Consider the following 27,635-nt stretch of genomic DNA (forward strand, 5'->3'; position numbering starts at 1 on the left):
TCTGAAAAGTAAAGAACTTACCGGGCGTTTTTTCTTCTCGTCGATGAACACCTGAAAATGCGAAGGAGGAGTCCGTCCGAACACCTCCTCCCACCGCTCCAACCGACGTTGAAGTGCCCGGACCGAAAGGGAGTCACAGTAAAAACAGGAGTCCCAACGGTGTTCCGGACTCAAAAACTCTAAACAAAGAGGATGGGGATCCGCCCTCGCGAAGCGACGGTTGCACGATGAACAGTCTGAAAAATCTAGTTTAAAAGACATAGACAGACTAGTAAACGAACGCTAGCGAGAGCCAGAGAGGGGAAAAAGGGAAGAAAATCTTCCGAGGATGCAAGTGCGTCCGGCCCCGATCGTGCGGAGAAAAGGACTGATGGGCGATGTGGAGCCAAGGTAGGCGGGGTTACGGCCGCGTGCCGTGCCCCGCGCAGGAAAGAGAGGAGGGACACATTTTTTAAAAAAATGTGGATGCTTTTTACAAATTGCTCCGGTCCCGTCCCACAGGACGGAGAGATGTCCCATAAGTATGGAGGAAAGGGGACGGGACGTAGGAGTATAAGAAAGTTGCGGCAGGACCCTTGGCTTCTGACTGTGGACATTGTCTGCAAGCACTAGTAACACCGATGGGGGACCAAAACAATGTAAAGTTTAAAGGAAACAATATCAGAAGCAAAAGAAAAACAGAGACCCAAAACAAGCTCAGATGTCGATCTCGATTGCTTTAATTGAATTTATTAACAAATAAATAATTTTTAAATAAAGTGTTACTCCAGGTTCCATCAAGACTGGTCTCTGAGGATATACTGGATGGGGGTAACTATCTTCGTTCATTAGGATACAATATATTGAGGTGAACAGAAATGGGATTTTAAATGTTACAGGTTTCCCCCCTGATGCTTCAAATATTAACACTATATCCATAAATGTTTTGCCTCTTAAGGTTTATTTTATTTATTTTATTTGGCATTTATAAGGTGCTTACACAGCTAAAATAGTGTTTCAAAGCACCACAAGCCAAAAGGGAAGGGAGCATAAGACAATGAATGAAATGACAATGAAAGAACAAAAGACAACAGCAGTCCACTAGGCCTTGTGACATTCAGTGCGTGCAAGTGCAGAGACAAGAGAGAGGATGCGGGACCGGGGTGAGTGCTGGAAGGTTCCCCGAGGAGGGGGGTGGGGGGGAAAGAGTGCCAGAGTACCAAATTGCAGTTGCAACAGTTAAGCACGAAGGCAGTGACACCCTGGTGAGAGGGAGGTCTGCCACCAAACCAGTAAGTGCAGACCTGAGATAATACCGAAGCCAGTGTGGGCCCGAAGGCAAGTGCAAGGGGGGAGGATGCTGTTGGCGATTGAGCAGGAGGCCAGGCCAGGATCCACTCTGACTCACAAGGGACCTGGCCGGCAATCTCAGCGACTGTGGGGAATTAGCACTCGTGGGAACGAGGAAAGGAGGAGAAGAGGAAAGTCTTGAGGTGCTTGCGGAACTTGAGGAGATCCAGCTCAAGACGGAGAGAGAGGGAGGCTGTTCCAAAAGGAGGGAGTCAGGTGAGGAAAGAGATCACCAGCTCTTTGCTTAGACAAGCATTCAACCAGCAGATAGTTGGAGCTGGCGGATCAGAGGGATCTAGAAGGAGAGTATTTAGTGAAAGTTGCAGATAGTGTGGCCCCCAGGCCCCAGGCCCCAGACAGCCTTATGGGTGATGCAGAGGGATTTAAATTTGATCCTTGCAGTAACCGGGAGCCAGTGGAGGGATTTAAGTGCTGGAGATATACGGTCCCTGGGCTTGAGTCCAAGGATATGTCTTGCAGCCCTGTTCTGGATTGGTTGGAAGGGGCGGAGAGAAGAAGGTAAATTAAGGAACAGTCTGCTGCAGTAGTCCAGCCTGGAGAGGACCAGAGCTCTGGAGACATTGAGTTTCTGGGGAGAGGTGAGGAAAGGGAGAAAGCCCCTGAGGCGGTGAAGGTGAAAATGGGCCTTCTTGGCAAAGTCAAAGAGGTGAGGAATGAAGGAGAGAGAGGAGTTGAAGATGTCTCCAAGGTTTCTAGCTTCAGAGGAAGGAGGAGGGGCGAGCACATATAGGGAGGCCAGAGTGAAGTGGGAAACCGGGAACAGGAATCCAGATTGATGGTCATGCAGGCAACCTACAAGCTCAGTGTGTTGGGCCAGTTGGGGGAAGACCAACTTCTCCAGGAGTTTCCCAAGGAAGGGAGTCGTAGAGATAGGATGATAGTTGGCCGGACACGAGGGGTTGGCAGAAGGCTTTTTTCAGGAGGCGGTGCACAAGGGAGTGCTTGAGGGAGGAAGGGAAAGAACCGGATGCAAGAGAGTGGTTGCAGAAATCAGCGAGAGCTGGAGCGAGGGAACAGATATTGTCCTTGATAGATCTGGAAGAACAGGTAGAGACCTGTTTGGATGAGCCCTTCATAGAGCTGACTACTGGACTACTATAGGGACCTCGTCCGATGTGATAAGAGAGAAGGAAGAGAAGCCAAAGGACGCTGGGGCATAGGGGAGACGAGTGGGGAAGGGGAGAAGGGGGGGGAGAGAAATCATGACATCTTGAGTTTTGGCAGTGAAGTGGGTGGCCAGTGCAGTGTAGAGGGTCCAGCAAGGAAGAGGCGAGGTAGAGACTGCGGATGGATTGGCTAATTCCTTGCAGATTCAGCCGTGTTGTTAGAGGCTCTAGAGATGCGGGCCTGGGTGTGAGCCCTCTTTTTGGAGCGAATATCGTCTCTCCATCCTTTGGAGTAGGCGACAGGCCAGTTTATCAGAGGATGAGCGTGAGGTCTGCCACTTCCGATCAGCAGCTCTGCACTTGCGTTTCAGAGTAGCTCGATTAGAGTCATACAAATTGTTACGCTTGATGACAGGTTTCAGGCGGATCCTCATGACAAGAATGGTGAGAGGAGAGTGATGGTGAGATGAAGATTGTTGGGAATAGTGTCAGTGGATGAGTCAGTGGGGGAGGAGGGAGGGATGAAGGTAGAGGCAAATGCAGCAACTGACACTCGTTTCATCGGACGAATGACCGTGAAAGAGGTTGACAGTGCTGGGGGAGGCTCGGTCAGGGGGACGGGAAGTCCCAGGTGGGACAAGATGAGGCAGTGGTCACACCAGGAAAGCGTGTAGAAGAGGGTTGTAGAGCAGAAGGACTGCATAGATGAAGGCATTGAGAGAGTGTCCAGCAGAGAGGGTTGGGTGGGGCCTCTGAGAATAGTGAGGGAGAGAGGGGTGCAGAGGTCAGAGAAAAGAGTGGAGGCTGTGACTGTAGAGTCAAAGTGAATGTTGAAGTCACCCAGGAAGAGGAGTTTAGAGGTTGAAGTCAGGAGAGAGGATGAGAAATCGGCCCATTCAGATAAGGAGAGATAAGGCCGGTGGCCTGTATATGGTGGCAAGGGTGAGAGAAGAAGTAAGAGAAACGCAAAGCTTGCAGACCAGGCTTTCAAAGGAGGAGGTGACGGAGGAAGAGACCCACTCAGGAAAGAGGAGGGCTATTCTATCACCAGATCGGTTGGGACTAGGCTTGGAGGTGATCTTGTAGCCATCAGGGAGGAGGGAGTCAAAACCAGTGACTGAGCTGGCATTGAACCACGTCTCTGTGAGAGCAAGGACGCGAGATCAAAGTCTTCAAGAAGGAGGCAGATGTCAGAAGAATGTTTGATAGCAGAGCGAGCATTAAGCATGGCTAAGTGAAGCTGGTCACCACCTTTGTAGGTTTTCTGAGGTAGGGTACAGGGGGGTGGTACACCCGTCGGAGGAGAGGTAGATTCAGAGAGAGAGAGAGGACCGAGGGATAGCAGGAGTGGGAAGGAAGTTGTTGAGAGACAACAGGCACTGGTCAAAGAGGAGGCGATTGGGTTGAGGACCCTGAGCCACGGTAGTGCAGCTGTGATGGACATTAATGATGCACCTAGAGGATGAGAAGAGAAGTAAGCCAATAGTACTTCCCATCCAGTGCCACCATTAATGGGTGAGGAAGAGAAAGGGGAGAGATTGGAGATCAGTTGAGGAGTTCATAGGTCTGGAGAGGGGACAAAAAAAGGTCATCGGTGACAATCTGTCTGGAAGTAACACTGACACAGGTGTCTGCGATAGGTAAGTCAGGACTAGAGGACAGGAGATCTTTTTTGAACTTTTTTCTTCCAGACTTTGTGATAACGAGGATAGGTGATAGAATAACAGTTAGTGAGTTGATGGGAGAGATGCTGAGTGCCATTATGATGGTGAAGAAGTGAGAAGGATAGGAGAGACTCCACAGGCATTACACAACTCACCAGGAGGCCTAGCAGCCGAACGTGGTGGATGAGAGTCCAACAAGAAAGTCTTGGCAGGAACAGGCGGTTCCAGCGGGAAAGATGACCAGCAAGAAAGTCTAAGTCTAATGATGTGCTGCCAGGTTAATGTAGCAGTGTCTTTGACAGGAACCTAGCGCTGTCTGAGATGATGGAGCAAGCAATTTGTGTCTGATATCTCCACACATTGTAAGCAAGTCGTTTATCATTCGCCTCTATGGTGGCTCTGTTCACGTTGCAATAACCCTGTGACTGGGCTGTACAGGCATTAAAATGGGCCCAGCCCCTCCTGGCGCCTCCTAAAGACCAGCAGCATTCGGCAGAATGCACTGAAGTCTGGGCAGTTGCAGGCGGTTCCTGTGGTGTTGGGAGGCAGCGGATGCAGAGCTTTATGGCCTGCCTCTCAGTGCTGCTGTAGGGACTGCAGAGCTGGACATATGGTCCTCAATGGTGATCATTCCACACTGTGTACCCCCTATTGCATAGCGAGCATATGTAACAACAGAGACACGCCGTATCACTGGATTATCTTAACAGCAGGCTGCGAGCTGGTGATTAGGCTCCGGAATCCGCATTAGAGAGCCGCCCGGGCAGCGTTGCTTTTCCTGCCTCTGCCGGTGCTACAGGGAGGGCTCGGCATGTACGGCAGGGGCATGGAGGGGGGCTGCATATGGTTGCTGGTTGCACCCGCTCCTTACCTCGCACGGCAGACAACCAGGTCGATGCCACCTATCCTCACAGTGCTCTCAGCAGGGCCTGGTCTCTGCCCGCTCTCGGCGGCAGCAGAGCTGCAGTCCCGCTAACACACCTCCAGCGGCTAGCATGAGCCGGTATATGTATTCAGCCTTTGGTGTTCTCACCGATGTCATCGGTTGGAGTGGGTGCCCATGGCAGCCACTTAGGCGGACCAGTGCTGCAACGTGTCGTGTTGCTGGTACCTCCCCCCACCATGCTTTTGTGTGTTGCGCCGACTGCCACAACCTTCGGCACCCTCAGTAGCGGTGCTCAGGAAGCCGCTTGGCCCTGGCACGCACAGCAGCGTTCCCTCCAATGGTGGTATGGAATCCGGGGCATGCAATCATCGGGAGCCCTCCAAAATGTAACAGTTGCTGCTCCACACACTCCTATTCGTCCTGAGGCCATTCGTTCTCGGCAGTGATGCAGCCATATGGGAAAGATTAGCAAAATATAACATCACACCAAGAGCTCGATCACCTCGCACCCATCAAACAAACCCGATGAGACCTACAGAGATAGAGTACATGGAACCGATTTTGACTGATTCTAGGGGGAGGGATTGGCATTGGCATCCTGAAGCTTTGGAGAACAGGGAGGCCCCCCGCTAACTAAGGAGTACTAACATGGGTGAGAATATAAGAATGGGTTCATGGAACATAAGGGGATTTCAACATTTGTTGATAAAAAAAAAGGTAATCCATTGGGTCTCTTAGATATTATTTTTCTGCAGGTAGACATGGCTTATTACCCCTCCAGTTTTGGACGGTTACTCCCTTATTCTATCCTGTGCTATTAGAGGCACGCAAGGATGCCCTACATCTGGCCTTTTAACTGCCTGTTGAAGTGGAATAGGCTTTACTATACATCCCTGGGTCCATGTATTCAATTGACTAAGTTGACATGGGGAAACACGCAAGGGGCCCCTGGGTGGGCCATGGGACTTTTACATCTATATTGGAACCCGGCAGGGATTACCACTGAATCTTTTTTGAATGGGGTATAGAAGTTTTGGATATTTGTTCCTTAGATTCTATGATTTACACCGTGGTAATAGCGGGAGATTTGAATCCATCATGTGTTTAGTCGAAACGGTCCTGTGGCACAGAAGAGGACTAAAAGCTGACATGATTTTATGCAGTTAAGAGACTTCCACATGGTATTAACGGGAATTACCCTTCCCTCACCCCAGCCAACTTGCTCCAGGGACAATCACTCGAGTACAATCGATAATTTTCTTGTCTCGAGTAAAATGGTCATGTGGATTGATGAATTTAGGGCACGCAAACAAAAAAGAAGTGCTCAACAAATTGGTCTATCCCGGTTAGTAACTATAGAATAAAGGACAGATATATACTGAATGTGAAGATCAGTTCTGGTAATAACAGGTTTAGGTGGAATGAACAATCTCTGGTCACATTTAATAACCATCTGACTATTGGTTAAATTAACAATAGCCAAGAGTTAAATCAACATTTTGTGGACTATACAACAAGTCGAGCTTAACCTTGTTTTCTGTTAAATACAATACTTCATTGAGAGGTTTGTTCTCACAAATATGTTTCTGATCTACAATTCCAAGCTAAGAAACACTCCTTTAGAGCAGAATTGAGATAGTTGAGGTCTGTGCCGTTGGAGGAGAGGGTTATGAGGTCTAAACATCTCAAACAACAATTTAAGAATTGGAGGCTGGCCTATAAGTGCATCTTAGCCCAAAGACACGTGGAACATATGTTGGCTGCGATAGCTACTGGTCTTTGTTAAATTTTACAAGCAGTACCCAACAGTTGGCTTTACAAGTTAGCCCCATAGCTGAGGCCACCTGGGTAGCCCATTTTACAGGACTATTTGCATTGGATCCTAGTCAGGACCAGGTAAATGAAGAAGTAACTATTGTGTATGAACACTTTAGTTTTTTCTTTTTTTAAATCTCTTTATTAAGTATCAAACATCTTAATTAAAACAGCCTGTTACATAGGTTGGGCATATGAAACAGCACATTTGTGAAAATCGAATATAGTCAGAGATATTATTCCTTTTATCGAATATGCCATTGCTGAAGAGCGATTACTTTGTCCCTTCCTATGAATTGGGCTCCCAAAATCCCCCCCCCCCTCTCAATTACACCCCAATCTTCCCGTAGGTTCCTGCACAAACATTTGTCCTATGATGTAGCCTATTTTGTCTTCTCCATAAATATTGTGTTTTAAACAGTACCGTATAATATAGTGCTACTGATCCGGGCCCTTCATCACCGGTTTGTGAGTCGCGTGCATCTCCCTTTGTTAGGCAAAGTTTGTATGCAGTACCCTCTGGGACCACTACACACAACTATGACTACAGGTGTAAGCAAAACCAACCTTTGGTATAAGTCTGTACCACACAGTTTTTGGTAGCGAGCTAAGCAGCAAGGCTTATCTCAAGAGGGAATGTGAGCTGTAAATGTGTTACACAGAGGTCTACAATCACAAGTATTCAGATAGACACTTATACTCAAGGTTTCTTGGTAAAACACTTCTTAAGTTATCACAAAGTCAGTTAGAAAACATTCACTAAAAGGAGGCAATCAATATCACAGAAAAATATACTACAGTACTTTACACTATTCTGTTCTGTGACATTTAAACTACTTTGAAGTAGGGGCAAAATGGCATTCAGAGCATTTGAAGTAGGAGCAAAAGGGCATAAGATAATAAAACGAATAGTACAGTTACTATTAAACAATGCAAATAGTTTGAGTTCACAAGAGGAGTTGATTCAATGCAATAGGTAGGCCAAAGTCAATGGGATAGAGTCTATTATAGGTAAAAACGGTTCTGGTAGTTAAACAAAGTGTCTTTGCCATGGTTCTCAGAAGTAGTTCATAGAAAAAAGGTTTGTATGTCGGATCACAAGCTGACTAAGCCTGCAAGTTGCCAAAGTTTCACGCACTTTCGCAGTGAGAGGTAAGTTCTCTCTGTCGGGTTTTCCCAGTACTTTATTTTGAAGAAAAAGATGCAGCTGAAGACTTCTGTTCCTGGCAGTTCCTGCAGATCTCGCTGTTCCTGAGCCTCAGTCATGGGGACAAGAGGGAGGACGTCGGTGGACTCCTGCACTGTACAGGACTGGTCACAAAGCTGGCAAACTGGCAAATCTTCGATTCCGGTAGCTGTCGTCAAGCACCCAAATTGGCGTCCTTCCCCCTGGTTATTCGGTTTCCTGCAGCACGCTGAGGAAAATACAACCAGCTTAGAGAATGGTGTCCAGGTGGCTTACGAGTTCATTGGTCCCACCAACTCGAAGGAAGAAGTCGTCCTTGAAGGGCTACTCTGTCGAGATGAACTTGGCGATTCGGACCTGCAGCAGGGCTTCACCGGGCAAACCAACGGACCAGGAGTTGCAGCAGCCGTCCACTTCCAGCGCGTCTTCGGTTCTTTCGCTCCAGTGGTCGACCCCTGCCTTCCAAGCCAAGAGACTTGCCTTTTAAACAGTTTTCTCCCATTAATTCCAGCCTAGCTACCACTCACCCAGCAGGGTGGCTGTCCTTGCCGAACAGTCAGCCAGCCAATCACGCCAGAGTGCATTTGGGTCTCCTAGGAGACTAAGCACAGGGAGTTTCGGGCACCTCCCTCACTTCCTGCCAACCCCAGACACTCGGGCGGCAGAGGCGGTCTTCAGTCGTGAAGCCCGCCAAAGGCGTAAGAACAAAGGGACCAGACCTGGTTTGGCACGCAGAGACAAACTCTAGAAGGACCTTTCCAAAAAGAAATGGCGAAAAAGAAGACCGGGACCTGTTTAAACAAAGGGGTCTCAGACGCCATCTTGAAAAACATGGCTCCTGCGGGAAAAATCATGGTAGTTCATTGCAAAACCACTGCCACCAGCCATTTCGATAGAAAAGGGTGGCATTTGACTGCTACATGAGTTTCTAGACATACAGGATACTAGGTAACCGCTCCAGCACTCTATTATAAGATAGTGTGTGCTGGGTCTAGGAATTTGAAAAGACTAGTAAAGTCAATTTCACTTTACTTTCTCTGGGAAACAGTAGTTTATCCCAGAGAAGGTATTTAAACCTTGGGAGAGCCTAAAAGGCTTCCCTGTGTCACTGCACTGAGGGTGCTGTGTGACACACATGAAAAGAGGTTGCCCATGGTGTTGTCTAAAACTCCATAATCAAAGAACACAAGAGTAAAACACACATCAAAATACATGAGAGTGGGAAAAAAGCTCACACACTCGCGAGGTAAAAAATCAAGTCCTCAAAATCCAGCAAAGTTGCTGTGAGTCTCTAAGGTGAAGGGAATTAGCACATTTATGAGAATTCTCCCTAACACCATTGACCCCTGCTGTATACTTTATGGTATATTAGTGTACCATGGTCTTCCGGATTTGATTTGTCTACCCAATAGACACTTCCTTTTGACTTAGAAAACATCTTGGCGATAATACTGTGATGAATCAGTAATGATTGCACCAAGAAAACTTGCTTGGGACTCTTCTCATGTGGCCAGGGGATTCCAACCCTGGGGGTGGTCTACTGCAGGAGGATCACATGGGAGGAAACCAGGCCAAGAAGACTGGGAAAAACCCTTGTTTAAGTTTCCCCGTAATCCCCTACTTTTAATGGTTGTTTGCCAAACAGCAGAAGTTAAAAGACCTGATTTTGTTGTTGAGGACTACAAGTCCCATAATCACATAAGTACTAGGATGAGGAAGGGGGCTGAAGAGGCATGATGTAGTAGTAGTCAGGCAATCAAGCCTAACACCCCACACCTGAAGGAACCTGGGAGGAATAAAAGGTCCCCTCAGGTGCAGGCAATTAGAAGGAGCTGGAACAATGACTGAGTGCATGCAGTAGTAGCAGAGGCAGAAAGAAGAAAGCACAGAGCTGGCAAATCAAGCAGAAGTGGGAGAACCAGAGGGACATGCAGATTTCACCTGCTTGTTCTGAGAGGGTCCTGTTCCCCCAAAGTCTGTAGTGCAGAGGCTGCACAGCAAAAGACGTGCAGACAGGCTGTTTTTCCCTATGTGAGCCGGATTGCTGTGGTTGCTGTGCAGGAACCATGTCGGAGTCCGAGGCGAGGAGCTGTGGGCGAGACGCAGGTCTCATGAGCGAGAGGGGCTCCATAATCGAGTGGCCGGACCAGAGACACCTGAGCAGAGGAAGGGTGTGGGTCTCTGAAGCCAGAAGTAGTAGAGGTTGTGCCTGAAGTCGTGGAAGTCGAGCAACCCGGAGAACAAGGATCACAGAAGTCAGTGAGTCAAACCTGGCATTCTGATTCATTGTGCTAGCACTGCTGGCAACAGTATCCTGTCAAATCTAGACTTGCGCAGAAGCGAGCTGAAGTAGTTTGTTGCATTTTCTAAAAAGAGAACATTGGGAAGTAGCACTTGCATGTGAATGGAAATGGAAATGTCTTTTACTCGTGTGAAAGCAAAATGCTACTGAAAGACATTCTAAAGCCCGTAAACTTTATGAAGAAGTGGTCGGGTGTGCCTAATTTAATTTTCAAAGTGAAGAGTGAACACTTTATTGAAACAATCATTGTTCCTAAAAGAAGTCAAGTGTTTAACTTCTGTATCTGCAGTTGGAGAGCGCAAGCACTGCCAAGCCAAGAGTATTCCCTTATTGATATTGAAAGCAGCCTTTCTCAAAGCCAGAATACTGTCTAACAATTACTGTGAATAGAAGTTCAACCTTAACCAAGATATAAGTGTGCAAGCATTACCTGAAGCCAGGAGAGTGGCACCAAAGCTTCTGGGTAATGATGTGGCTAACAGTGGCAGAGATGAAGGCAAAGTTGGGGAAGGGAAACCTTGCTGCTTATATACAATACTTAAGTTGTCATGATTGTAGATAGACAAGAGAGGCAAAGAGGCTGCTCCTTTTGAAGAGATGTTCAGTGGAAGAGTGTCTTGCCTATTTGGAGGTCTTGTCAAAACCAGTCTTTAAAATACAAAGTACTGAAGCTGTAGTGGTATAATGATATAAGGCATTTATAACTCGCCTATGCACAAGTGTTTCATGGCCCAACAAGGCAAGGGAGGGGGACAGAGTGAGGACCGAGACAACGATCTTACTAGGCCAAGTAACACAGATCGCGCAAGTGTAGGGGAGGGAGGAGGAGAAAAGTGCAAGGAGAGGGGAGGAAGGACAAGTGCTGCACACACGATCAAACAACAAGTAGTGCGGCCAGCAGCTGGCAGTGCAAGGGTAAGTGCAGACACCAGGTGTCAGTAAGTGCAGGCAAGGGGACTGTAGGGTTGCAGATAGGCCCCAAGTGCAAGAGTTGCCAGGAGGCAGTGCGGGTGTGCAACTGGGCGGGCAGGGACCCTGGGCACAAATTCAGAGGGTAGCCAGGTGACCAGTGCAGTATCAGACAGAAGGTCAGCAGGGGAGAGGAAGAGAGAAGGCAGAAGCAAAGAGGAAGGTCTTGAGGTGCTTCCGGAACCAGAGATGGTTCTGCTCAAATTTCAGAGAGGCAGAACTTTTGTTGTTGTTGGAACTGTGGTCGACAAATCAACCCTTAATATTGACTTTTCAAGAACTGAACTGAGACTGTGCTACCTATGTTGATTTCCTTGATATTTTCTGGATGAATATTGAAAATGAATACACCTCAAATCCTGGGGAAGGGAGTGCACCCAGATTGCTAAAAGATTACCAAGATACTGTGAACTTTATTGTTGAGGTTAACTGAATGGCCATATATTCTCTTTTGCGTTTGATGTTTAGTGCGAGCGCCAGAACTCCTGCATTACAGTGTTTCGCCTTAGTTTTGTTAGGTAGGGAAACCCATAGTAGAGTACGGAAAGGGAGGCATTTTTACATCATTTCTACCTTAATAAAATGGCATATGTTGAACAATCATTCAACAGGTGCCTGCCCCGCATTGCTGACCCCTCACAATACCTAAAGCCTCCAATATGCGAGCGTCAGGTCTAGACGGACTATTCAATTTTATTTTTAAGGCGCATCCATAAGAATGGGCCATAATTCTGCAAACTGTTATAAATCTGCGGACCATACAGGTTTCTCTTTCTTGGAAGAAATCAGTAATTATTCCAATTTTTAAGAAGGGGAACGAGAATTATGACAGATAGCTCTTTTAGATACCACGGGTAAGGCCTTTGCTAAGCTAACCCAGAGACATCTGATGGATTGAGTGAGGTTCTCCAAGAGTTCCGATTTGTATCAAACTGGGTATACAGCGGAGTAGATAGATCAGTTAATGTATTCTCATTGCAATTATTAAAAGAAATGTTTATACAACAGGACAACCAGTATTTCTAGCTTTTATTGATTTCAAGCAGGCTTTCGATTCCGTAGATCAAGCACTGCTCAGGGCGAAACTTGAAAATTGGGATTACCCTCCATTATTGCTAGAGGTAGTAAAGGGACTATATACAAGTGAGGTTAAACCGCCAGGGTCTACCAACTAAGTCAATTTCTACTAGTAGAAGCCTTAAGCAGGGGTGTATTTAACCTCTTTATAGCTGATTTAGGAGTATACTTGAATGGTGCTTGTTTGTTCCTTTCCAAATTGTGTATATGCAAACAATTTGGTCCTCATTGACCAAACGAAGATGGGGCTTCAAAAGCAGTTAACAGGGCTAGAGTTGTATGCCAAAGAGAATGGCTTTAAAATAAATACAAATACATCAAATATTATGTGCCTTGAACCTAAACCGAGAGGTAAAAAAGGTCCCTTTAAATGATTACTCTATAATCTTCCGTTGTTAAGGGTTAGGGAGTATAGATACTTTTCTATCTGTACCAACGATAACCAGCTAGAAGCTCCCTATGTTAATGAGTTAACAAAAGGCAAAAACAGCTGCATTACAGGGAATAATTCATCGTAGATGCAGTAGATATTCATGTGTGCCACTGATTACATTTTACCAGCTAAAGGTGGTACCAACTCTCACATTTGAAGTGGAGACACCATTATCATCTCATAACCTGAACTGGAACCTCATTGAAGGCTTGTTCTGGAAAAGAGTATTAAGTCTTCCCAGGGCAATACCGGTTCAGGTTATTCAAGAAAAGTCATAGGAACAAGAATGAAGGGCCAATAGAACACTGATGTTGTCGCTTTCGTTCTAACATACTGGAATTAATAGCAATGAAACATTTGTTAGTAGTCTGTTCAAAATTTATGGACAAAATGTTAGATTTGTAAAAATGATTTGCTTGGTGTAGAGATTTAACAGGATAAGTTATGGCTGATGATTTTTAGCGGCCAATACGTATCTTGGATTTGAGCAACAATTCTTAATGCGATTAATATTTTAATAGATGGACAGTATTATATGTGGTGATAAATTTGATATAATATGAAGTGGAGAAAATTATTTTTTCTCTGTATTTATGATGTTATTGTATCCATTGTTAGAAAGTCGTAATAATGTATCATGTTGAAAGTTTGCGTTTCATTCAAATCAATAATAAAATAAATACATTTTCAAAAAGGCCCTCATTACTGAGCGTTCAGCTTCACTCCGTTGGCCTTTTTCTCATTTTCTTCTAGGGAAACTGATAAGTCAGACTATCAGTACTGGGAAACTAGGTTTCCCTTTTGACTTTTACACTTTTGTAACTTTTTAACATTGCAGACAGCATCTTACAATTCAGTGCAATGAGGATAGTTTTGTATCACCTTAGTCTTTTACACTTGGGATTTTTGGTTACTTTTATATGTGCCTAAAGACAAGCTGGGGGCAGCAAGTGTATTTTGACAATTTTTGTGTTATTTCTAGATTTCTAGTGTGCCCATTTTCATTTACCGTGTATGGCTACTAAACATGGCAAGTGCCCTAAAATGGCCATGCCACAAGATTTCAGCTTGTTCTTTGGCCACATTGTTGTTTGTCTTTCTTCCTGCCTTGCCAAGCCAGGAAATCCCATGTACGGTCCTGCACTTACTAGGGAAATCTACTTCTTTTGCGGGCTAGTGATGCCTTTGTGCATGTCTGCGTTGTGTCTGGTCCCACTCTACATCTGTGGTGCCTGAAAGTCTGGGTGTGGGGCATGAGTGAAACCAACAGTGGTCCCCGATTGGGCCCACTGCTGGCTGTTTGAATGGTGTAGATCCTTACCATTGGTGGGCTTAGACTGGTTTCCAGACTGGATTTTGCATTAGAAGAGGACTCCTGCAGCCATTTCTTCAGATCAGCGTTGGAGTCAAGAATCCTGTGTATAAGAACAGCCGACTGAAGATCCGAACAAGACTCCTAAAGAGGCCCAGCATCCCTTCCTACGTCTGACCCAGTGAGGTCTTGTTGGAGTACCTGATCTGTGAAGGCTCTGTGCAGTGCTTCAACCCCTGGACTGGTGGGACTAACCAATCTTGATGTGTTTGAGGATCCAGCCAACCTGAGCCTTTGGAAGTGTCTGTGGACCACTTGGCGACCAGCTCTGCAGTGGGCTATCTCGCTAGAACCGCTGCTGTCCCACGTTTGCAGCCAGAACGTTGGTAGTCGCCAGCTTGTGGTGGAAGACGGCTTCCTGCCTAAGTTAAGCCTCTCAGCTTCAAGGGCTCCTGCTCTGGAAGGTCTTGTTCAACCACAACTGGCAGAACGCCTGCCGTGGTCTGTGTGCACTGGCCGTCGCTGGAACACACCTTCCCCAGTCTTGTGAAGTGTCCTGAAGAGGTCTGGATCAGTGCTTTCTGCATTTCTACATCTACAAGGGTTGTGCACTACTCCTGGATCCGACCGGAAGATTCCTTGCACCCTCAGCTCCCGAGCACCTCTCACCGGAACTAACAGCAGGAGGGGAGGGCGGTAGTGAGCCGACCAGGAATGGCGGGCTCCTTTTAAGATCTGCTTAGCGGCTCCAATTAATCCTGAACATCAATTCACCAGAGCTGACTGAGTCCATATGTGTGCCCGTAGTGCATCACTGCCATACAAAACATACTGGAAGGGCCAGGAGAGACGGTGGTGGAGCTAACAACTGGTGCAAACTGCTCATCAAGCTGAGCTGTGCCGACCTCAGGTGGCTTTGGAGGCAGGCTGCGACCGAGAGGGCCAGGCAGATACTGAGGCGGCCGCGAGCCCGGGAGGTGGCTGCATCGGCCTGCTGATCCAGTGGCCCCCACGGAGGTTGCGGGAGCCAGGGGACCCCTGTCCAGGAGGTGGCCCGATCGTGGGCAGAGACCTGTGGCTGCAGAGGAGGGCCTGCCATCCCCCCGGTGGGCTGGCGGTGACTGGTAGGAGTGAGGCACTGGTAGCGGGAGGCGGCGGCAGTTAGTAGCCCGACCCAGTCGATGCAGCCGCTGAGTCCACGCTCCAGCTAAGCTCTCTGTCCTGTGATGGTCCCGAGGACCTGAGCTGTGTCTGATCGAGAAGGGCTGTAAGGCAGCAGACAGAGGGAGTCGGGAGCCCATTGGCTGATCTGACCCGGGAGTCGCAATCCCACAGCAGATCCCTGTAGGGACATCGGGGAGCAGCGGTAGGAGGCAATGTGGAGCCCGCCTGCTGCCGACACAACAGTGCTCTTTGCCGGAGCCTGTCGAGACGACGGGGCCTGCCATATAGCAGGCAGAGGCAGTTAGGAGCCCGCCTGCTGCTGCAGTGCTGACTGGGAAACTGCCTGTGGTGGTGTGTGGGGCTCTCCCGGCCCGCGGAATTGTGTGGCTACTGTAAGGGTGTCCCTAATTATGCTCACACCACAATCAATACACCCCTCTAGGGAAATAAGGCAAAAAGGCAATCGTGTACGGATAACAAGTTTAATCTTACAAAATGAGGATGGTAGCAAAGGACTCTGGTGCCCGAATCGTCTTCTCCTGTCCCTCTTCCGCTCCTTCCTGTGAAAGTGGTTTCAGGCAGGGGTTTATATAGGCCTTGCTTGCTGTGGTGGTGTTACTGGATATGGATCATGGCTTCATCCCAATCTGTCCTTTTTCCATTATAGGGATGCTCCAAAGCCTTCTTTCTTTGTTGTCAGCGGTTTTGTCAGGCCATGCTGTTCTACATTTTGCTAGCTATGCAAGACCACACTGCAGCTCTGCAGACTTTTACAAACCTTGAGGCCTAGCCCAAAGAAAAACTAAGATTTTTATGTGCACAAACATTTTCCAGTCATTCTCTCCATATTCCACTCATTCTGCTCATGTTTTATCTGGGTCCTGTAGTCTCCTCTACAATTTACTCTTAAAATGTGTCCCATTCTGCATTTTGTTTGTTGCACAGAACATGTAATTCGTGCTTTTACCCTACATGTACCCTAGATGGACAGTAAACAGCTGGTGAGTCGGTTCGTGCTGGACATAGTGACGAGCACTACATAAGCGTCTGTGGTCAATTTTTACATCCCACGGGCCACATTCATTCTGGGAAGGAGGGGTAGTTTGACTCATACACAGCACTAAGATTTTACAATGCCTAGGATCTGACATTACAAATCTATCCAGCTAATAGTTAATTGTGCCTTATATCTAAACAATAACTACCTTGTTCAGTGCTTGCCTATGTCTGTGATTGTGATTATGTTTGCATGAGAGAGCCTTCCCAGTGTCCTTCCTCCCCCCTAGTCCATTATAGCGCCTTAAAGAGGTCTTGCCTAACTCTAAAGCGCTTGGGGCTTCAGGAGGACCCTGGTTCCTTACCAACATTCCCACTTTCGTTACTTCTACAGTAACAAACTCATCCCCACCCAACATATCTACAACCCCAAAAGCATCAGTTTGAGTTTCTCTGTTTATTGTATGGCAAGGTGCATTAGAACCCTCAATTGATACCATCATCTTTGCACTACTAAGTACTACATTGACACAACATCGGAGACCCAACTGGCAGGTGCAGAAAAGGACCAAGAAGAACACGAGAACAGGCACCAGTATTTTTACTGCTGCCCCCAGCCATGACGGGGCCCAATCAGAGGCAAGCGATAGCCAATCCATGTTGTGAACTCCACCTTCTTTTTTCATTTGAACACCTAGATTGTGCAACACCTCGATGATATGGGATAGTGACCCATTGTCAGCATCCTACCGGTTTCAAAAGTGCAGCAACTGCTTCCCAACTTTTTACACACTCCTTGTTCTATGGCTGTAGCTAGTTTAGCTCCCATCGGATGATCTGAACCCACTTGGCGTTAGCAGCTGCTTGTACCACAGGAGCCAAAAAAGTTTAAAGTCTCTGCCGAGCTAAAAAGTCAATACTCATCAGGTATTCCTCCGACCAGTGCGTAAGAGTCTTTTGAGATATAGTTCAATCTCTTCTTTCTTTTCAGCTGTTGAAATTGTTCTTTCTGGCAGCATACAAAATTCTTGTGTGATCTGCAAGTCTCTCTCTGCTTCTTTAGATGCTGGAGTGGCTGTTGGCACCTTGACAGGCATTTTGTTTCCCTTCAGGTGTTCTTCCGAGATTACTAGTAGTACTGAGTGCAGGGTGGCCAGTGAACACTTGTCCCACCAGGATGATGGGAAGTGTAAGTAGGCTTGTTGGCCACAAACCCAGTAGTAATCCATCACTACTGCCGTACCTTTCGTCATATCGGGGATCACAAGAGTGTGGTTACACTGTGTGTTTGCGCCAACAGGAACTGTTCCTTCATTGCTAAAACAAAGTTCATAATCCTGGTCTCTATGTATTCGCACAGGCTTCTCCATTGTTGCAATCCAGGTCAGCCTTATGATGAATTGGGACCATATCTGGGCACACAGTCTCTACTTGGGCTAATATTTCTTTGCTGTACTCGATCAGTACATCTGCTGGGCTTGTCACTGTGGTACCCTGCCATTTGTTGCTTACATGCAAGTGACCTCCCAAGGAAAAATATGGTGCTTGTAGACACTTGCTGTATTTTGTACTGCCATTGCACAGCGCTGGGTCTAGATCGATGCTCCTCAACTGCACGCTGTGTGCCTCGAATATGTCCTTTATCCTACATAGTGCAAGATGTGCCAGGCATTGTGCCTCTATAATTGGGCCTGCATGTGGAACTAAAACCTTAGGAGCCCCTGACGCATGCGGGACGAGTGCACGAACGTAACAACTTTCATTCATCACATTCCTTCCCGCAGTACGCATTTCGGAGTACCAGCTATTAGACGACTCAGAATGCTGAATGTCAGGAATGGCGTCAAAGCCCAACCCCTTATATAAATCATACGTCCTTCGTACTTCCCATTTTATTCTTCTAAGAAAATCTGTGGGCGTGGCCGGCAAACAGTGAGACATCGTTTGATTCTTATTTATCATCACAGACATATTCATACCATTGCTTATAAATCTACTAACATTATTTTCCTTGATATGCAACTGTACACCCCCTGACTCCTTTATATGGCCACCCCATATAACAGACATACCTTCATAAACTCCGACAACCACAATCAGTGTCACACAACACAATATAACCATTGGTCTACCAAGAAAGCATAATACAGATATCCTTAAAAAAATACAGTCAGTCTATCATTAGCCCTACATAATAGAAAGGTTTGAACACAACGGTCAGGCATCCTTGCTTATCCCTGGAAAGGAGAAAAAAGGTTACTGAGAAAGGGAAAGAGAAACACCCTTTTCCCACTAGGGCTGACCGGGTTGTAGACCTTCGAACATTTTTCAAAATAAAACAACAATAAAAAATGAAAAAAAGAAAAGAAAGAAAAAGAAAAGAGAAAAATCACAGGTGTGCCACTGCACACCACCCTGGGATGAATCGTTTAGTAAACGTCTTCTTCATCAGTTACGTCCTTAATCTGTCAATTGAGCTTTGCAAGCTCTCAATGCCTTGATGAGAAGGACAAGTTCTGCTGCCTGAGCTGAATAGTGCAAAGTTAATCTTTTAATGATCAGAACTTCATGCCCCCCCCTTTACCGTACACCACGGTCACCCTCGTGTGCCTCCGTACTGTCTCCTAGATACATCAACATATAGTTTATCTCCTTCCATCAATGCATGAGCCGTTCATCAGAGTGAGAAAATAAATAAAACTCCTGTGTATAATCGGAGTTGCTAAAACAGGGTACGTGCAAATAGCTTCTTTCAAGCCCTCAAATTATCTATTCATTTCTCAAGTCCATTCCAATTTACAATTTGTCTTCTGACCTTCTCTAAGACTTTGTAACAGCAGCCTTGTGTAGGCTGCGTTGTGTAGGATTCATGCCCTACAATAATTACATAAGCCATAGAATATGTCCGGGACCACAGGAACTCCACAGACTAATGACTCCCTTGCCATTGCATTGATTATTTTCTTTGCTCGGGCTACACACATCCCCGGAGTGGAACACACTACCCCTTGATCTGTAAATTATATAGTTACATTTAGTTTACTGAGCAGATCCCTTCCCAACAAGTTAACAGGGGAATTCTCTGAATATAAAAAGGGGGCTTGTACTACCTTCCCTCCCACTTTTATATCCAGCTGCTCAGTGTATGTAACCGTAGAAATAGCCCCATAGAACCTCTGCATGTCAAGGCTTTTACCTGATAATGGAAAGTTCCCCTCCATAATGCATGATTTAGTTGCACCCGAATCTACCATAAATATAAATTGCTTGTTTCCTATTTTCGCCTCCACCAAGGGCTCCTCTTCAGGGTGTGCAGATGTCAATAGGATTGGACACGCAAGTGCTCTCTGTGGGCTGCCCTAATCAGAATATTTATTTGTCCCGGGGAATGAAAAAGGGCCGCCCCTGCCATTTGAACTCCTTGTAATGGGGCGCCCGTTCCCCCCTGCCATCCTGTTAAACTGTGTTACCTCACCCTGCTGTGGTTGTCGGCCATGTTGCCCCTGCCAGTCAGCCCCATAAGGGAACTGAGGTGTCACCTCGCCCAAATTGCGGGGGCCCCATTCCTTGAGGTCCTTGGAATCCCTGCCCTGGAGGTGATGGCCCATAATTAAATCCCATCCGAGGCCTGTTCTTGCATTCCCATGCAAAAGGCCCCCATCTCCAGCAATACCAGCACTGTGATGTTCCCAATCCTCCTCCCCGGTGCCCCATCCCCCCCAAAGCCTCCTGCTCTTGCTCCTCAAAATTCTCCTCTTCACCTTGGTGCTCCTTCATACTGCCACTGTGGGATTGGGGACTGTCCCCCCCGCCTTCCAACCCATTGTCCCTGTCCTTCGGCCCATAGTGCCGCAATTGTGGCAATCTGTTGAGCATCTCCTGTCCTTTCCCCCTGAGCCGGTGCCATCACCGGTGCTTGGACAACAACCTTATTTAGTTTCTTTTCCAATAGTTTTGCCTCGTTTGTTTGCCGCTTCTGTGCGGTCTCGCTGTCCCGCTCTTTGATTCTCTTACAATGGTGGACTATTATACTTTGTATCTCTGCCCACCCTTTGGCTTCAACTCCCACAATTGTATCTAGTGCCTTTTGGACCTCTTTTGGTAATCCCATCTTTATGATAAAGTAGAAAAATGGTACCGAATGGTTCCATTGCCCTCCTGTCTCAACTCTCCACATTTCCTGTAACTTAAGAATACACTAAACTGGATCCTCATCATCACCCATTGTGCACTGCATTAAAGAATATAAGTCAGGGGTATCTGGGTACATCTTTTGTAGGGCACCCCATACCCTTGCCTTTACTTTGTTAAAGGCTGCTCCATCACGTTCGTTATTTGCAAGAATTATCCCAGGGTACCCAGCCCTTACCCCTATGTCCCCAGCCTGGTCTCCACATAAGGTCTCCTAGTGCTAAGGCACCCCCCTGCTGCTCGTTTCCCAAATTCATAGATCCATGTACTGCCTCCGGCTGTAAGCTGGGAGAAAGCTTTAAAGCTTTAATTAAATTATTTTTGTTCATCTGAGGCCATGGCACGTACTGTGTTATCCCTACTCCGTTATTTATAAGAGGCATCTGCATGTCTATTTTGTTTTCAACCCCTTTAGAATTTTTCTGATCTTGTACTACCATTCAATCTAGTCTATTTCTCTGTCTATCCCTTCCCACCGCCTCTTGTTGCAGGGATGGGTTTATCACCACCTCAATCTCTTTCGTGCCCTGCCTCTTCATTATTTCTGCCACCTTGATCTTCCCATTCATTTTCCCTTGTTGGTTCAACTTCCTGTCCCTGGACCGGCCATACCCTCTCCCCATCATCTTTTTCGACACAAACATTTCTTATTGCCCCAGTGTTGAATCTAACCAACAAAGGGCATGTGTTGTGCCCTATGGTCGCCCAGACCCCACTTGCATTGTGTTGTGCCCTATGGTCGCCTAGACCCCACCTGCATTGTGTTGTGCCCTATGGTCGCCTAGACCTCATTCGCATTGTGTTGTGCCCTATGGTCGCCTAGACCCCACTCGCATTGTGTTGTGCCCTATGGTCGCCCAGACCCCACTCGCATTGTGTTGTGCCCTATGGTCGCTTAGACCTCATTCGCATTGTGTTGTACCCTATGGTCGCCTAGACCCCACTTGCATTGTGTTGTGCCCTATGGTCGCCTAGACCTCATTCGCATTGTGTTGTGCCCTACCTATAACGCCCATGCCCCCTTCACGCCACTCCCCTGTATATTACCTTAGCCCCAGCATGCTACTCTGCCTGACTGCGATCATGTTCCCTTTCTGTGTCATGCAAAGTAACATACCCTGCACTGGCAACAGTTACCTAGCCTATAATAATGGTTTAGTCAGACCCGCCTGCCCAAGACACCACCCGATCACCTGCCCTACACCATTCCTGCCCACCACACTAGCCTTCCCCCCGGATACCAAGTCCGCCCTTCCCACCCATAGACATGCACACGTTCCGCATGTCGCAGCTAACACACACCTAGCTGTCTATAAGCAGAACCCCATCAACACGAGAGCATCTTGCCCTACCATTGACTACAACACCTCTACATTAGCTAACCTAACCAACTCCCGTAACACTACCCTCATCCCCTCCGATCGGAATTCTAGACTTGGCGCCAGAACCCACCACAGACCTAGCAAAGGCCCTACCAAATCACTCAATAAGATCAACCCTCGCACTGTAACACCCATCAACACTATCCATCCCAGTCTTAAAGGAGCTCTCCTAAATGTCAGATCATTAGTCGCCCATGCCTCAGAAGTCGCTGACATTATTCTAACAAACAACCTGGACTTCCTTGCGGTAACCGAAACATGGCTGCACGATGCTGCAGGTCCATCTCTTACCCTAGCCATACCTGATAACTACACCATCCTTAGAGCAGATAGACCGAACGCTCGAGGTGGCGGCGTAGCTATCATCTTTAAGTCCACGCTTGACATCAGACTATCCTCTGCTCCCCCACTCAAATCCTGTGAACACATTACAGTCAAATTTCAAACCTCCCCTAAAAGTACTATTACGCTGCACTTAATTTACCGACCCCCGGGCCCTCCTGGCTCATTTGAGGAAGACATCACTTCACTAGTTGCTGAAAGTTCCAAACCATCAGCACAATTGATTATACTTGGAGACTTTAACCTTGGGTTTAACGACCCCCTAGACACCTCAGCCACTGCCCTGGCCTTGGCATTAGAGGAGCATGGCCTCCAACAACTTTGCTCCAAACCCACCCACTCGAAAGGCAGAATCCTTGACTGGATAACTACCCTTAACTGCAACATTACTACGAAAGATCCCACACAACTTATCTGGACTGACCACCACCTCCTCCCGTTTGACATTCTTACCAGCAACTCAGCACATAAAAGGCCTATCATGGCACCTGCCTGCCCTACTAGGAAAAAGAGCAATATCACAGCGGAAGCCCTAATACCTCTGGTGATCCCTACTTTAAACGCACTACCCGCCACAACGGACTTGAACCAACTGGTCAACGCCTACAATGAGTCCATGGCCAAAGCCATTGACATCATTGCCCCACTGAAACTGCGCAAAGGAATACCCAAAGCGCACCTGAACACATGGTTCACCCCGGAGCTCAAAACCCTGCGTCAACAAAAAAACAAACTTGAAGCACTCTGGAAATTAGTGCCTTCTATAAATAACAGAACCAATCTCACCAACATCTCCACCCTCTACAAAAATGAGATTATACGGGCCAAGAAAGAATCTCTCAATACTAGGATCTCCCAGGCAAGCTCCAGTACTAAGGAGCTCTTTAACATACTAAAGGAATTAGAAAACCCCATTACCCCCACTGACTCTTGCACTAAGGATAAACCCTGGTGCACAGGGATCCAGAATGCCCTTGCTAACAAAATCTCAGGGCTCCAAACTAAAATCAACAACAAACGACAACAACTCACTCTCGATCCCACCTCCTTCCCCACGCCCCCTCCACCTACTGCCACTAATTCAGGCTTCACCTTCAAAAAGGTATCCATATTGGAGGTTCAGAAAATTATAGCATCCCTTAAACCATCGAATTGCAAGGGGGACAGCTGCCCCGCACAGATCATAAAAGATGCAGCTAGGGATCTCTCCCCATTTATCACCAAATTAATAAACCTGTCCTTCGCCAACAACATGGTCCCCAGCAATCTGAAACAGTCCTGGGTCCTACCGCTACTAAAAAAAACTACTCTCAACCCTGACATCCCCACGAACTACAGACCCATTACCACCGTCCCATTCCTACTAAAAATCTTGGATAGAGTGGCCTATTTACAAATCCAGGACTACCTTGAGGCCAATCACCTACTAGGAACTCGCCAATCTGGCTTTCGACCACAACACGGGACAGAAACGGCCCTTGTTGATCTCAAATGCCAGATAGACGAACTCAAAGACAAAAACAAGGCTGCCATCCTTCTACTCCTTGACCTCTCCGCTGCCTTCGACCTGGTCGACCATAAAATCCTGTGCAACCATTTATCTCTGGCAGCACACTTCTCCCACTCTGCAGTCACATGGATCCAATCCTTCCTGGACAACAGAACCATGCGGGTCTTCTCCCCCCTAGCAGCGGCTGACCCCATCCCCATCACCTGCGGTGTCCCACAAGGATCCTGTGTCTCACCTACCCTTTACAATATTTTCACCAAGCCCTTATTCGACAAGCTGGACAATCTGGGTGTCACCTATACTAACTACGCAGATGACACCCAGATACTCCTCACCTTATCAGGCAACTACAACAAGGACGCCAAATGGATCAACGAAGTCTTTTCCATCATTCAGGCATGGATGGCCACACATGGCCTATGCCTGAATGATGACAAGACTGAATTGCTTCTTGTCGGCTCACCGAACACTATCAGTAAACTCTGTCCCGGCTACACTAGCTTCACTATTGACGGTAACACCATACCCATTGTCAAGAGCGTAAAAACCCTCGGTTTCTACCTAGACACGAACATCAACCTAGCTAAACAAATCAACATGACCGCCTCAGCCACTGCCTACACCGGTAAACTTATCAGGGCCTGCAGACCACTGATCTCCCCTAGCAACTGTCTCATCCTAGCCAGAGCACTCATTCAATCTAAACTGGATTACTGTAATAGCCTCTATGTAGGTGCCAACAAAACAGTAATCAATAAATTGCAAGTTTTACAAAATAACGCACTCCGTGCCGCCCTCAATATTCCTAGAAGGGAACACATCTCCGCCACCAGAACTGCCTGCAAATGGTTGTCCATCCAACAGAAAATTGATCTGAAAACCATATGCCTTACTTACAAAGCCCTCAATCATCTTGCCCCACCCTACCTCTCGAACAAATTTACACTTAGACAGAACACCAGAACCACCAGATCGTCCAACTCATTACAACTAACAGTTCCCAAATACTCCCTCAAAAGAGCTGGAGGATCCAGCTTCCCAACCCTGGCATCACAACTCGAACTCCATCCCACTGGATATTAAATCCACACCTACCTTCCAACCCTTCAGAACCAAGGTCATTTCCTGGTTAACCAACAAATAACTGTCCTACCACACATGTATGCACTCCGAATGTCCAATTTTATGTATATTGTTTGAATACTATTATCTATGCCCTATCAATACTGTACTATTGTCTTTTACCTGTAACCTGATGTTCAAAGCGCATATATACCCCCGGGTCAAGAGCGCTATATAAATAAATAAACAAACAAACAAACAAACAAAATCTCCTGTCTGCCAATCCCCTATTTTCTGCACTGGTACCCTTATTCTAGTGGTTCTTCTCCAGGTTCTTTTAGGTTGACCAACTTTTCCCACAATGCTCTTAACTCGTTGTTCATATCTGCTTGTGAACCCCTGGGTACACCGATGCTACGGGCATGCCAGCGCTTGTGGATGGGATACATGGAGGTGGGGGGAGCACAAGCTCTTGAGCCCCCCCCCCAGATGCCGATAATCCTGTTGTCGACTTTTTCGGGGTAATGGCAGCGCTGGAATCAGAGGCGCAGGTGCCCGCGATTTTCTGGCATACTGAAAAAGGCATTTGACTCTATCGAATGGCCTTTCCAATTTGTGGTTTTACGAAAACTTGGGCTTGGAGCCCGATTTCTCTCTCTGGTCACCCTACTCTATGTCAATACATCGCAGAAAATAGTTGTGTGGCGAAAGCGGGCTGACAGTTTTGATATGGGACGGGGGACAAGGGAGTGCTGCCCACTATCCCCACTCTTCTTTGTCCTGGCGAAGGAGCCACAAGCTGCCATTCTGAGAAGCGCCATATCCAGCGTGGACGGCAACTGGGGCTGCATAGATCATTTTTCTGTATGCAGACGAGGATAAGGCAGCGAGGTGGCGTTCACTCCCGAACACCCAGGTCAGGCGCATCACAATAGTAAAAATGATCATACTTCCCAGGCTCCTTTATCTGTTTCTTAATGTTCCATTGCTTCTCCCGACAGATTTTTTTTCTGCAGCTGCAGGGACTTGTCCTGTAACTCGCCTGGGCAGGGAGGCTGGCGAGGGTGGTGTACTCTACTCTGACACAGCCCTACGAATAGGGGGCCTGGCCTTACAAGATCTGGAGCGCTACGATTGGGCGGCGCAGGCTCACTACTTGGCACATTGGTATGCTATTGATTTAATTCGGCCGCATGTGCAGGTGGAGAGGGCACTGACCATTCCCAGTTTGCTCTGTACGATGGTTCTCAAGGCCCCAAGGATGGCACCAGGCTCTCTGAATGCTGTAAAGGTCACCTGTGACATTTGGAGAAGAGTGGTAAGTAGGTTGGCCGTCGACACACTGTATTCGGCCCTATTGCCTGCCAGGCATATGGCTGGTTTGGGGGATCACTTAGGAGGTGGCATACCTCAAGTGGATGGAGAAACTTGGCAGGACTACCTTCAGAGACTTCTTAGTGGAAGGTGAATTCTTATCACTACAGCAGGCGAAGGGTGGCGGCGGGGTACCCATTGGACATACTAATGTATTTGTGGGGTGCGCAACATCCTCAAAGCAGAGTTTCCATCGTTCCCTCGACAGTCTTCCACCTGTCGAGGTTGGTGATTCAATCACAGGGGGAGGGCTGTCTGGTCTCGCGGCTTTATAGCAGACTCATGGCTGACCTTCCGAGGAAAGGGGACACGCCTTGACGGCGATGGGAGCGTGCCAATGGTAGGACCATCACAGAAGAGGACTGACTGTATGTTGCACCATACCCAAAAGGGGTCCCTGAACTCCAGGTACAAGTTGATCCACTTTAATTTTGTATACCAGGTCTATCACATCATGGCCAGCACCAGGCCAGCTTCTCCGGACTCATGTGCTAGATGTGGGGCTGGTCAGGCAGGGTTTCTGCATTCAGCCTGGGAGTGTGTGGAGGTTGTTTCAGTTCCGGGAGGATGTTATTACCAAGGCCACCTCGAATATTGGGGAACAGATACAGCCCGATCATATGGTGCCCCTCCTACGATGTACTAGGTCCTTGTCACGAGGGGTTACACACCTGGCAGGGCTGCTACTGGTGGTAGCTTGTAGGTGGGCGGCGATGTCCTGGGGGAGGGTGCGCCCGCCTAGTGTTCAAATGTGGCTTGCATACTCATGACGTGGAGACGGCATTCATTCAGACTCTACCACTGAAAGCCCGCCCGCCGGATGTATGGGCTCTGTATGTTCAATAATTGCTTACGGCAAGCGAATAAGTATGTGTATAACGACCTGTTCAGAACACCTATACTGTATAGTTTTATAACTCGCTGGATTAAGCAGAGGGTGGGTCACCGTGGGAATTTTCCTTTTGTTGATGTTCGCAGTGTGTTGATCAAATGCCAAAAGAAAGTATAAAAAAAAAAAACTATCACCCCATCCAGTCCTCTGATAAAATCAGAGTGAGGGAGGTAAGTTAACGCAACGCATTTGTCTGCCTTTGTCATCCATAGGATAACATTCCACTGCTTTTCGGTCATTGCACCTGAGCAGTGAAACATGAAAAATAAGAACACATTTTTACTTATCAGTAACTTTATTGCATCTCTTCTCTTGAACACTCACCAACACAAGTACTTTACCAGCATCAGATACATTCGGGGGGAGAAGCATTGTGACTCTTGGGCACTTGGCCCCACTCTTCATAGGGATTGGATGTCTGAAGTTAGGGCAGATTTCTTGTGACTTGGTTTCATCTTACTGCATCACTTACTTACCTTCTTTTATTTATTTAAGTCACTGAATGCATTTTAAAAACCTGTGGTGACTGTAAGCATGTTTATTATTGAGTGGTGTGTGATATGATCACCTGCTTGTTTTATTTTTTAGCATGCGTTTTGTGCTTAGAAGAAATATAGTATCT

General features: G+C 47.2%; 1 protein-coding gene across 2 annotated transcripts in view; it reads right to left on the minus strand.

The window, feature by feature from the left end:
• The window catches only part of MAPK14 (mitogen-activated protein kinase 14), a 376,319-nt gene that overhangs the window by 224,123 nt on the left and 124,561 nt on the right, over positions 1-27,635 (minus strand). The window lies entirely within an intron of this gene.

Source organism: Ambystoma mexicanum, chromosome 13, assembly GCF_040938575.1.
Source record: "Ambystoma mexicanum isolate Mex_15411 chromosome 13, UKY_AmexF1_1, whole genome shotgun sequence".
Classification (NCBI taxonomy): Eukaryota; Metazoa; Chordata; class Amphibia; order Caudata; family Ambystomatidae; genus Ambystoma; species Ambystoma mexicanum.